Source organism: Sus scrofa, chromosome 1 (assembly GCF_000003025.6).
Source record: "Sus scrofa isolate TJ Tabasco breed Duroc chromosome 1, Sscrofa11.1, whole genome shotgun sequence".
In the NCBI taxonomy this organism is placed as follows: Eukaryota; Metazoa; Chordata; class Mammalia; order Artiodactyla; family Suidae; genus Sus; species Sus scrofa.
This window is the reverse complement of record NC_010443.5, coordinates 78,462,205-78,475,039: the sequence shown is the minus strand read 5'-3', so window position 1 is coordinate 78,475,039 and position 12,835 is coordinate 78,462,205.

Sequence of the window (12,835 nt, the reverse complement as noted above, 5' to 3'; positions counted from 1 at the left end):
TAACCCACTGAGCGAGGCCAGGGATCAAACCCAAAACCTCATGGTTCCTAGTCGAATTCGGGACTGCGCCACAACAGGAAGTCCAGTCTCTAACTTTTTAGATTAAATTCTTTCTGTATGAAAAAAGGAAGGAAAATATTAAGGTGTTATATTGACAGATAACTTCTTGAATGTGCTATATTTCTTAAATGTAAACATACATTTTTAATGTATACCTAAGTAATATTTGAGGAAATAAAAGTAATCATAGTATGTTGTCAACGACAAAAATAAAACCATTTTTAGTGATTTAAAAAAAAAGACAAAAAAAAAAAAAAAAAAAAAAAAAATAAAAATGGAGTTCCCGTCGTGGCGCAGTGGTTAATGAATCCGACTAGGAACCATGAGGTTGCGGGTTTGGTCCCTGCCCTTGCTCAGTGGGTTAACAATCCGGCGTTGCCCTGAGCTGTGGTGTAGGTTGCAGACGCGGCTCGGATCCCGCGTTGCTGTGGCTCTGGCATAGGCCAGTGGCTACAGCTCCGATTTGATCCCTAGCCTGGGAACCTCCATATGCCGCGGGAGCGGCCCAAAGAAATAGCAAAAAGACAAAAAAAAAAAAAAAAAAACAGGATTTGTTAAAAAGCATTATGGAAGAGACATGATGAAATAAAAGAAAACCATTAAAATAATGATGCATAGCTATCTCTGTTGATCTACAGAAAATTCAAGTAAATATAATAAACTATAAAAAAGCATATAAAATATGACTCTATTCTTGTTTAAACACACATGTTTATATACAAATACTTTGTGAATAGTATTTATCCCCCGGAAGTGAGATTAAAGTGATTTTTGCTTTCTTCTTTACACTTTCCTATATTTTCTGAATTTTTAAAAAGAGTATATATTAATTGCCATTCCAAAAAAAGGTTATAATTCTATCTTCTAAATACAGTTAAAAACTTTTAAACAGAAACAGATATAATGTGACTTAAATCAAGTACTTGTGAACTTCACTACATGCTTTTTTCTTTCTCCTAACCTAATTCTCACTATCCTGATTAATAGCTGATATTTTTGTATTTTTGCCTAAAACAAAGGACAGTTGCTTTTCTAGGCAGCCATTCTGTATCATCCAGCAACACACTGTAATCCTTTTCTATCCTTGCATTAAACTCATCCTTGGTTAATCTCAAGCTACATTTTCAATGAAAGGACATTGTTTTATCTGATATGTGGACTCTTATTTTTCAGAAGGCAAACCTAGCTGACCGATCAGCTGACACCACTTTTTTTGTTTGTTTTTTTGTTTTGTTTTGTTTTAGCTGCACTTTGTCTCTTTCCCTCAGCTATAACACACTTGCCTCAACATAAGGGAGACATGGAGGAAAGCATTTCAGCTTTTTTTCTTGTTTTGTTTTGTTTTGTTTTTTAGGGCCACATCTGCAGCATATGGTGGTTCCCAGGCTAGGGGTCAAATCAGAGCTACGGCTGCCAGCCTACACCCACAACCACAGCAACACCACATCTAAGCCTCATGTGCTACCTACACTATAGCTCATGGCAATGCCAGATCCTTAACCCACTGAGCGAGGCCGGGGATCAGATAAACATCCTCATGGATACTAGTCAGGTTCGTTACCACTGAGCCAAAACAGGGTTCCAGGTCTCAGTTTTCAAAGCCTGTGACCCTTCGGCCATGGGTTCCCTAGAGGTTCTCAGGGTTCATTTCTGTCTCTTGTTAAATTTCTTCTTGCTGAGAATTCTAGGCTTATGACCACAGCATACCTATAGCATAGGGCAACTCTTTCTAAATCCTGAAACTCCCAGAATAAATCAGACTCTTACTGTTACTGCTAATAAAAATAAAATTTCTTGTGGTTTTCAGAAAAACCTCACCTAATTATTTCAGAGGACCAAGTCTATCTCCTACGAGGATAACTTCCCCAGAATGTTTTCAAAGCCCAGTTTAATATTCAACAACTCTCCTAGCCAAGAAATTCTCTATACCAGCTCATTTATTCATCCATTTCATAGATATTTATTAAACACCTACTGCATACCAGGTTTGGGAGGTGGGGGGGCGGGCAAGAAAGGCCATGTCCCTTCCCTTGTGAACTTGCAGTCCAGAAGGGAAGCCTGACTTCCAACAAAATCTTTCAATCCAGTGTAATACAGGTTACGAAAAGCAAGAACGGGGGCTGTGGGAGCAGCAAGCAGGGGGCCTATCCTTATCCGCCAGGTTGTGGAAGTATGTTACTTTCCTGTGGCCTCTGTAACAGATGATCACAAACTGAGCGGCTTAAAACAACAAAAATTTATTCTTTCACAGTTCTGGAAGCCTGGATTTAAAACAAGGTGTTGGCAGAGCTGCACCTCCTGCAATGACGCTAGGGGAGAATCTGTTTCTTGAACAACAAAAGCAAGTTTTGCTCTATTTTTTTCTGGTTTGATATTATATTCCTTTATTGAATATTTAATTTCTTTTCTTTCATTTACACTTGTTAACTAATAGATAAAAGCATTAGCATTAACCCCCCCTCCCCCGTTAAGGTGTCTAACGAGCCAGAGCTTAGCTCTGCAAAGGAAGACTGTCCCCTAAACAGGCCTCCAATTTGCGACTCAGACTGGCTCAGGACCCTTGCCTTGTTGTGGGCAAGCTTGACGGCCTCATCCTTAAATAGCTGCTCCTAAGAATTCAGTAGGGCGTCCTGTTAAAAGTTTCTCCCCAAAACAACAAAAACTCTAGACCTCATTATAGCTTAGAAGAACTACTAAAATTTTGATTTTTATTCCTTCCATATAGAAAAGTATAGGCAACTAGGCAATTACCCCACAATATGGACTGAGAAGGAGACAGAATACATAATAAAAATCCTCAGTGTAATTATATCCCAGGTCTTTTAAAATTTTTTTCTTTTTTCTTTTTCTTTTTTTCAGCCATACCCACAGCATATGGAAGTTCCCTGGCCAGAGCTTGAACTGGAGCTATAGCTGCCGGCCTACATCACAACCACAGCAACACCAGATCCAAGCTGTGGCTGTGACCTACACACAGCTCACAGCAATACTGGGATCCTTAACCCCACTGAGCAGAGCCAGAGATCGAATCCGTGGATACCAATTGGGTTCGTTACCTCTAGGCCACAGCAGGAACTCCACAGTACAAGTTTAAGATGTACAGAACAATGATTTGACTTACATACATCATGAAGTGATAAGTTTAGTAGACATCCATTATCTCATACAGATATAAGATAAAAGAAAAAAAAAGGTAATTTTCCTTGTGACAAGAATTCTCTTCATGATAATAAAACTAAGAGTCTTAAAATATTTCACAGTAAGTTTAGAGAAATAGTACCAGGATTACTTAAGAAAGACACTAGAATATCTTTTTCTTTTTTTTTTTTTTTTTTTAAGAGTTGGACCTGCAGCATGTGGAGGTTCCCAGGCTAGGGGTCAAATCAGAACTATAGCTGCTGGCCTATGCCACAGCCACAGCAATGCCAGATCTGAGCCGAGTCTGTGACCTACACCACAGTTCATGGCAATGCTGGACCCTTAACCCACTGAGGCCAGGGATCGAACCTGCATCCTCGTGGATGCTAGTCAGATTCATTTCCTCTGAGCCATGACAGGAACTCCTAGAATATCTCTTATAATGAACAGCCTTTTAGGGAAAAAACACACACAGACAATTAACTAATGGTCGACCTTCTATCAGTTTAGGTTTCCAAAGAAGTCTCCATGTGTATAGCTATTCTCAATTCCTTTTTCTCATCAGGCAGCCAAGATGAGGCTCAAACAAGTGGGGGTTGTTTTTGTAAACTTTACAGCTGAAGTGGTTTCCATATACTTGGTTTGGTAAGCTTCTTTAAAGAGACAGAACCCCAAGCTTCCCAACCATGCCTACAACTGGAGTTTCAGTCAACAGTAAAGACCTCGCAGTAGAACCATATGGTGTAAGACCCCAAACCTCCATAAAGAACTTTCTCTAATCCATTTCTCTTAGGATGAACAGAGCACTGTGATGTGAAAGGAGTCTTAAATGGGGGAGGGGGTTGTCAAAGAGTTCACTGATCACTGGCAACTGCAGCTGGTTAAAAATTAGCAGACAGATCAGTTTCTGATAGAGAATGGAGAAATTGTCAGAGCTCACTGTTTCCCCAAGGATGGCATGAGAAAAGGAGTGAGAGAAAAAAGCCACGCTGTGGAATAAAGGGAGATGAGCTGCCACTGATTCCATCCTTGTTCTCAGCAAGAGGACTGTCTGATTCAAACAAGTGTGGACCTGGAGGCAGTAGAAACATCGATTTACATCAATCTGGGAGGGAAAGTGAGCCAGAAAGTCGGAGCAGCTGGATCATCCTTCTCTAACCAAGAAGCTAAGTGGCAAGTGGATGGCAGCAGGGACTAAGAAATGAGAGGACACTTTTTTGAGACACCCCAGATGAGTGTTTTTTTGTTACCCCATTCTCTCATGTAACCTAAGTGTGGCATTAAGAATTTCACTGGTCCTTTTTTTTTTCCATTTTTTAACATTTTATTGAAGTACAGTTGACTTACAATATTCTGATAATTTCTGCTGTACAACAAAGTGGTTCAATTATACAGGTACACAAATCTCTTCTCTTTCAGATTCTTTTCCCACATAGATGATCACAGGATATTGGGTAGAGTTTTCTGTGCTGTACAGCAAGTCCCTGTTGCCCAAGCATACCATATACTTCAGTGTGCAGAGACCAATCCCAAACCCCCAGTCAATCCCCCCACTACCTGTCCCCTTTGATAATAAGTTTTTCAAAGTCTGTGAGTCTGTTTCTGTTCTGTAAATCATCTTTAAAAAACAAGGATACAAATGAACTTATTGGCTAGTCTTTGTCCCTGGTTCCTGGAGGGGGTCTCTAAACCCTTGGAATTTCTTGGCTGTAAGAATATCTTTGTGTTTCCTGGTATCTTTCCTGAGTCTATGCTAGTGAAGTAATTCATGGTGGGCCCCTAGATAATTTCAGGGCAGGGACTGGCCATATCAGAAAGATCGACCACATGATTAGAGAGTTTGAATTTTGACTTAGCCCATTCTCTGCTAAGGAGAGAACTGCTGGAAGCAGAGTCCAATCACATAGTCAGTGATTTAATAAATCATACCCATATAGGGAAACCCCCGTAAAAACTCCAGACACCTGAGCTCCAGTGAGTTTCCAGGCTGGTAATAAATATCCACGTGTGAGGAAGTGGCACATCCTGAGGATATAGAAGCCTTGGGGACTCTCTCTTCTCTTGGTGGTCCTTATTTGTATTCTTTATATTAAAACTGGAATAATAAGTACAGTATTCTCCTGTGCTCTATGAGTCACTCCAGTGAATTATTAAACCTGAGAGGTAGTGGAAACCTCTGAATTTGTAGCCAACTGGTCAGAAGTTCAGATGACTTGAGAACCCCAGAGCTTGCATTTGGAGTCTGATATAAAGGAAGCCTTACGAAGGGAAATCACTTAATTTCTGAAATATGACCTAACTCCAGATACAGTTAAATCTTCACTGCACTGAGAAAGTTCCCATTGCTCTTGAATTGCTTTGAGATTTCTCTAAGAACTCATGTTTAAGGCACCAGGATCTTGAAACATCATCTGATGTTATTTTTGCTGGTCAAATTTCTTCAGGTCCAGTTTTGCTGGATCATTTACAAATTAAACTGGCCCGCTTCTACAGTGATTGACCTGCACCCTTTGCAGGCAAACAAACAACTTATCTCGGTCACCTTCTCCTTCTTTGTCCATTCTTCCTTCCATTTATATTCATACATTTCCAAAGAAAAAAAAACATTCCTCTGCATTTACCTGAATTCTTATTAAACTCCTACTTAATGGTGTTAATGCAGAGAAGCAGACTAAAGGCTATCTTCGTTCCACCCCAATAGGTAACCCTTTAATTATGTCCGTAATATCAGGAAGGACAGATAAAAACAGGCCATGACCAGAAAGGAAGTCTTACCATTAGACTTTCTCACATGCCTTTGGGGCCCCGGGGTAGGAACAAACATTTCTCTCTTTTCCTGTTGAATCAATTGTCAGTCTTTAGGGCCTTATTCCAGATGGACAATCAGTTTTCTCTAGTCTCCCCACCTTTTTCCTTTCTCGCTGCCCTTTCAGACTGTTCTTTCCCCTCTTCGAGCTCAATGGAGAAAAGAGAAGAGCAGATCCATTGACTCTTCCATTCCACTGAAGGTAGCTTCGTATCCTTTGGTTTCTTCAGATAAACACCTGCTAGAAGAACACGTGCCCCTTGCCATTATCAAAGCCTTTTAATAGCAGCAGGTCTCAAGCCAACAGAGTCAGTCTCTCTCTTTCTCTTTCACCAAAAATATCTTCTACAGAGAAATGAGGGAGGGAAGGAAAAAGGGGTGAGGGGAAGTAAGTAAGAAAACCCTATAGAATGATAGGATATAGCCTAAAAGTGTAAGAAGTCATTTTTTTTTTACTGCCTCTGACCCTGATATTTTTTAAAAAAACTACACCCCAAATCACATATATGTAATTTATATATTATAAAATTTATGATATGGCATTCCCATCCTGGCTCAGTATAAACAAATCTGACTAGTATCCATGAGGATGCATGTTCGATCCCTGGCCTTGCCCGGTGGGTTAAGGATCTGGCATGCTGTGACCTGTGGTGTAGGCCAGCAGCTGTAGCTCCCATTCAACCCCTAGTTTTGGATCATCCATATATCATAGATGCAGCCCTAAAAAAGACAAAAATACTAAAAAAAGTTATGATATATATATATATCTTATTATATAGATTTATATAAATTATATATGTGTATGTTTATATATGTGTATACACATACACACAACACATATATATAGAGAGAGAGAAAATAAAAAGGCAATTACAGGGGAATTTGTTGTAGGAAAACACACTATATTTCTTTCCATGGTGCTGAGAGTCCCCCTGGGGTTATAAATGCTCTGTTTGAAAAGCACTCTTCAGTAGTGGAAATATGGCTTAGGATCACTCTACTGTACACAATTTCTTTCAATGTGTACCAAAACACCACAGTACAGGTACAGATATTTCAGGTTCACAGTTCCTTTCCTGTAGTATTGAAATCCAAAACAAAAACAGAAAAAACAAAAAACACTGAATATTGAGATTTTTTTTTCCTAACTCACTTGGTAGCAAAATCTGACCTGACCTCCATAGACTTGGTTGGCAAGCTGTTTCTAATATTCATTTATTTTCTTACTGTGAATAATCCTACATTTCTCTTCTGAAATGTCTGTGTGTTTATCAGGAACTGCTCAAGACTCCAACTAGGATGTTATGTAATATATGGTATACATCTGCCCAGTTACCTTAAATTCTGAGAAAGTCTCAATTTCAGGATATGTTAAACCCTGAGTTTCTGGTAAGAGATTATAACCTGTACTCATATTCTCTAGGAATGAAAACTGGTGTTTGAAGATCTAAGTAACCTGCCCAAAGCTATGGGTAATAAGTCATAGAGGCAGCCCTGGATCTGGGCTAGTCAATAGGACACTGAAGTCAGCCACAGAACTTGATCTTGCCTGCTGCCTTCAGTGAATGTGGACTCGTGCATAGAGCACTTAACACTCATCGTACAGCCAGGGACCTCAATCCAAAGGAAAGAGAAAACTTACAAGAACACATCTGAGTTCTTCTTGGGTATACTTGAAAAATCTGGCTGCACAGGGATAGAGGGGTATCTGTCTATCTGTCTTTTTGCCATATTCAGGAAGAGGGATCAGAATCAGAAGCTACCAGCACAAATGAACATCTCCACAGAAAAGAAAATCATGGACTTGGAAAATAGACTTGTGGCTGCCTGATGGGAGAGGGAGGGAGTGGGAGGGATCGGGAGCTTAGGCTTATCAGACACAACTTAGAATAGATTTACAAGAAGATCCTTCTGAGTAGCATTGAGAACTATGTCTAGATACTCATATTGCAACAGAACAAAGGGTGGGGGAAAAAAATGTATACATGTAAGGATAACTTGATCCCCTTGCTGTACAGTGGGAAAAAATAAATTAAAATAAAAAAATAAAATAAAAACTAAAAAAAAATAAATAAAATAAAAATAAAAAATAAAAAAAAAAGAATCAGAAGCAAAAAAAAAAATCTTTTTTTTTTTTAATAGCCACATCTGTGGCACATGGAAGTTCTTGGACCAGGGATTGAATATGAGCCACAGCTGTGGCAACATCAGATGCTTTAACACACCGTGCTGGGATGGGGATAAAACTCATGCCTCCTCAGTGACCCAAACTGCTGCAGTCAGATTCTTAACCCAGTGTGCCACAGTGGGAACTCCAAAAATCTTTTTTTTTTCTTTTAAATGTTGAAGCAGATAGGTCAAATCAGAATCTCTCTAATTTAGAGGCTGGATGGCCAGCCTTCACCAAAATTATCCAGTTGAGTGATTGTATGTGCAGAACACATGGGTTCTTGATCAAAAAGAATTTATCTTCTAAAAATCCATTCTTTTCTACACCACAATCACTGCCAATGATAGCTAACTTTGACTGAATGCTCGGTTTTCCAAACACTGTGGTGAATGCTTTATATGCACTATTTCATATAATGTTTAAAAAAACTGTATGAGGTAGGCAGTTTATTATCTTCCTTTGATGGATGAGGAAATCAAAGATTAGAAGGCTTAGAAAATTGGTCAAGGTCAATGGATATAAATTGGGAAAGAGTCTTTAAACCTGTGCTGCCAGATTTGAAAACAGTCTGTTTATAACCATTAATCATGCTGCTTTTGTTAATAACCACTGAGCATCTGCTCAAGAAAACTTGGAAATGAGAATAAACTAATGACCAGTGAATCGACTGAATTGATAATTAAAAATCTTACCCCCAATCACCTCACTCTGCCCCCAAAATCTCCAGGCTCACAGTGTTGCTAGAAGTCATTTCTTTTGCCAAGCTAGCAAAGGAAAAAATATTTTTTATTGCACAAACTGTTCCAAAGAATTTTATGAAATGGGTAAAGAGCTTCATTTTACAGGTCTAGAGTAACTTGAAACTAGAATCAGACAGCGATAGCACAAGATAAGAAATTTATAGACCATCTCACTTTTGAACAGATGCAAATGTGCTATATAAACTCTAATATAAAATGTATATAAAGTTGAATCATAAACAACTTTGTTTTAATATAAGGAAGGACCAGGCAACATCAGAAAACCTAATGATATGGAATAGAGCATTAAGATGGCATAAGAAAAAATATTCATAGAATCATCTCGAAAGATCCAATAAACATACAATACCATTCAACATTTATTCATGAAAAAAACAACTAAGCAAACTGGAACTGGAAACTACTCTCAGCAGAAAAAAAAAATCACCTATGGAAAACATAAACTAGAGTAAAGGCTAATGATGAAAATTTTGAAGTATTCCTTTTAAAATAAGAAATGAAATAATGCTTCTGTTCAACATTAAACTGGAAAAGACCTCCAAATTCAACATGCTCCTAATAAGACCCACCCCTGCCCTGTCTACCAGCACTCCCAGTCTCACACCACTATCTGCTTTGGCACTTTCAGAACTAACTTCATTGTACCCTACATGTCTGTTTATATCAAACTCCCAAAGAAGCCCAGTACTCCCAGGTCATCTCTTAGTCCCAAGACGCTAATCAACACAGATGACCCTATCTCCCACTCTGACCCACTAACTCCTGAAACTCAACCACTATGTCCTTTGGCACTCCTGGTCAGTTCGTTATTCACAAGATTCACTATACCTTCAACATCCTCACATTTTTTTCTTGTATCAACTGAAATCATGACGTTGCTTCTCCTGCAATTTCTCAGGAGGTGGTTGTTCTCCATCTCATAAAACTTTTACCTCATTGCAGCTTACAGACAATTTCCATTTTCTTTTCTAAAAATCCCTGATTTTGAATCTCATAACATCACACTAGAGTACCTACTCTTCCTTGTTATGGTCATCCTCAGAGCTATAAGTCCAGCTCATGCCTTGAAAAATATTAGCTCCTGGATCACTTTTTTTCTCTTTGTTTAATTCTTGCCATAACTGACGGTGATTTCAAAATTTACATGTATAATGTCTGTCATATCCTGGCATCTCATTACCTTGCCCATTTTCCCTCCAAAGATCCTGTCTTCACCCTAAGCCACAAACTTCTACCATTCCCTCCTAGACCACTTTATTAACAATAACTGCAACCCCTTCAAAATTCAAATGCAAACAATAAACCTCCTGTCTACCCAGGGTATATCTACAGTGCTTTAACTCACTGGAACCTAAAATCCATTTATTCAACTACCTTTTTACCATCCAATACTTTGGCATCCAATTCTTCATTACCCATCTTAAATGCCGCAGTTTTTCATTAGAATCACTTCCTTACTTTGTCTAGATACTCATGTTGCAACAGAAGAAAGGGTGGGGGAAAAATGTAATTGTAATGTATACATGTAAGGATAACCTGACCCCCTTGCTGTACAGTGGTAAAATAAAAAAATTATTAATAAAAAAAAAAAAAAGAATCACTTCCTTGCATTCCCTCAACTCCCTTGCCCCCTCTTCCATTCATCACTCTCTCGTCAAAAGCACAGTTCTGGTTAAATTCAACTCTCTGCTCACTTTGTACTTTCACTCACATAGCTGAACATTGCTGGGGTAAACAAAATAGCCACATTGAATTGCCCATGTTAAATTCATGACCTTGAATTCATACTCAAAGAGCTTTCTGCATATGAGATACAGTGAAAATCTTCTAAAATAGGAATGTAGAGCTTATTGAAAACATAGGTTACAAAAGAGTATGTACCATATAATCTACTTTGAGATAAAAAAGTGTAAGAGTGTGTGTGTATGTGCAAGTGTGTGTATACTTAGGTCGGTAGACAGTAGCTGGTAGACAGATCTGCAAGAAGGCTCAGTGATGATTTCTGGAATTACGTCTTAATTTTTTAAAAACTTTGCTTGTCTGATTTTCTGCAATGTACTTATGCTTCTCTGTAATAATAACAGACTATGTAAAATAAAATAAAAATGGAATAATTTCCCCCAATCAGTCAATAAACAATGTTTTAGATCCAAAAAAAAAAAAGTAGCCTGGTTCAAGGTGGCAGATGAGGAAATCATACTAAAATGAGTGTAAAGTCATCTTTAAAATATATGTTTGATGATATAAGCCCTAAAAATGAGGAAAGTGTGAGGTGAGCTATCTCCAGATTAAAACTATATATGCATACATGTATGTATGTGTATTTAAATTGGGATGGAAAGAGAAAGAAGATTATGGAGTATTTGATAGATGAGACAAGGCAAAGAAAACTGCAGTCTTTAAAACATACTAAGTGGTTAAAGTTGAAAAAGGAGGTCTTTACAGCAAAAAAAAAAAAAAAAAAAAAAAAAAAAAAAAAAAAACTAGACTCGAAATTAGATAGTATGGAGGATGGAATGAAAAGTAGGGCTAAAAACTAGAATTAATTTGATGTTTTGAAACCAGTTAATGCCTCTCCCCATTCATCAGTTTCCATAAGGAAAGTAGAGTCTTTTAAGAATTTAACATTAGGCAAAAAAAAAAAAAAAAAAAAATTATATATATATATACACACACACATAAAAATGAAAATTTCAGAGAAAAGAGCCTCAGTGCAAAAGGTCCACCATCCAGCTATTAGGTTTTATAAATATTCCCAAGTGTAAAGAAAGATATCAGCTTTCAAATTGAAAGTGTCCACCAAATGTGTGGTTAACTTTAAAACATTTGTTTGGCACATATGACAGCCAAGCAATGCTAGAAATTTTTAATACAATTTAAATAAAAGTGTTACAATTCTTATGCATTCTGCCCCTGCCAACCTCTTCAGAATATTAGGCACCAAAAGTAACTTTTTCATTAATAAATGGTCATATAAGTATGCTCTCAAAGGAAGTAGTGTGTATTCACAAATCAGTGAACTTTTAAAACTGAAATTCTTAGGCTAGAGGAAACAAAGAAATAATTTTTAGACAGAATTTAAAACAAAGGCATTAAAATTTAGGAATATGTATGTATAACTGGGTCACCATGCTGTACAGTAGAAAATATATATACATAAAGAAATAAAAATTTAGTAAATAAATAAAATAAAATAAAATTTAGGAATATGCAAGATAAAATTTTAAATAAAGGACCAGACAAAACAGTCTTCTAAGTTCTGATTCTGTGATATAATGTGTCAAAGTATCAAGGGAGACACAGTATTCTCTAATTTGAGAATGAAAGTACATCTGCCATGGAAAGAATTTACCTTTTTTTTTTTTCCAAAAGGATTAAAGACTATCTCTATCATGTCTTCAGACTTAAATTGTTATAGAAACACTGGAGAGTATAATAAATGAACATACCATACAGAACACCAAAATTCTAATCTGTGATTTCTCAATCATGTGATGCTAGAAAAATGCCAAAATTTGACTCTCAAATTCCCCAGCTGTAAAATAGGCATAAATCTCTGTCCTGTCTATCTTACAGCAGTACTGTGAGACTGTATTCATTTACCCAAAACATTCTTATCAAGTATCTATCACTCACACTGAAAATGAGTTTTCACAAAGTAGGCAGGCTTGCTGGCCTCCTGAAACTGGTGCAAGGAAATAATAAATTCTCATTAAGAGCCTCTTAAATTGTTTTAAAATGTGTATGCAAGTAAAATATTATTTTAATTTAACTTTTAAGATCATTTTACACTTTTCAAAACTCTTGTGCTATACTATTCCAGTAAGTTTTTTCAATAAGGACGTATATTTCAATATATATTTTGTAAGTATTAGGCAAATCTAAAGTTATTTATATAAC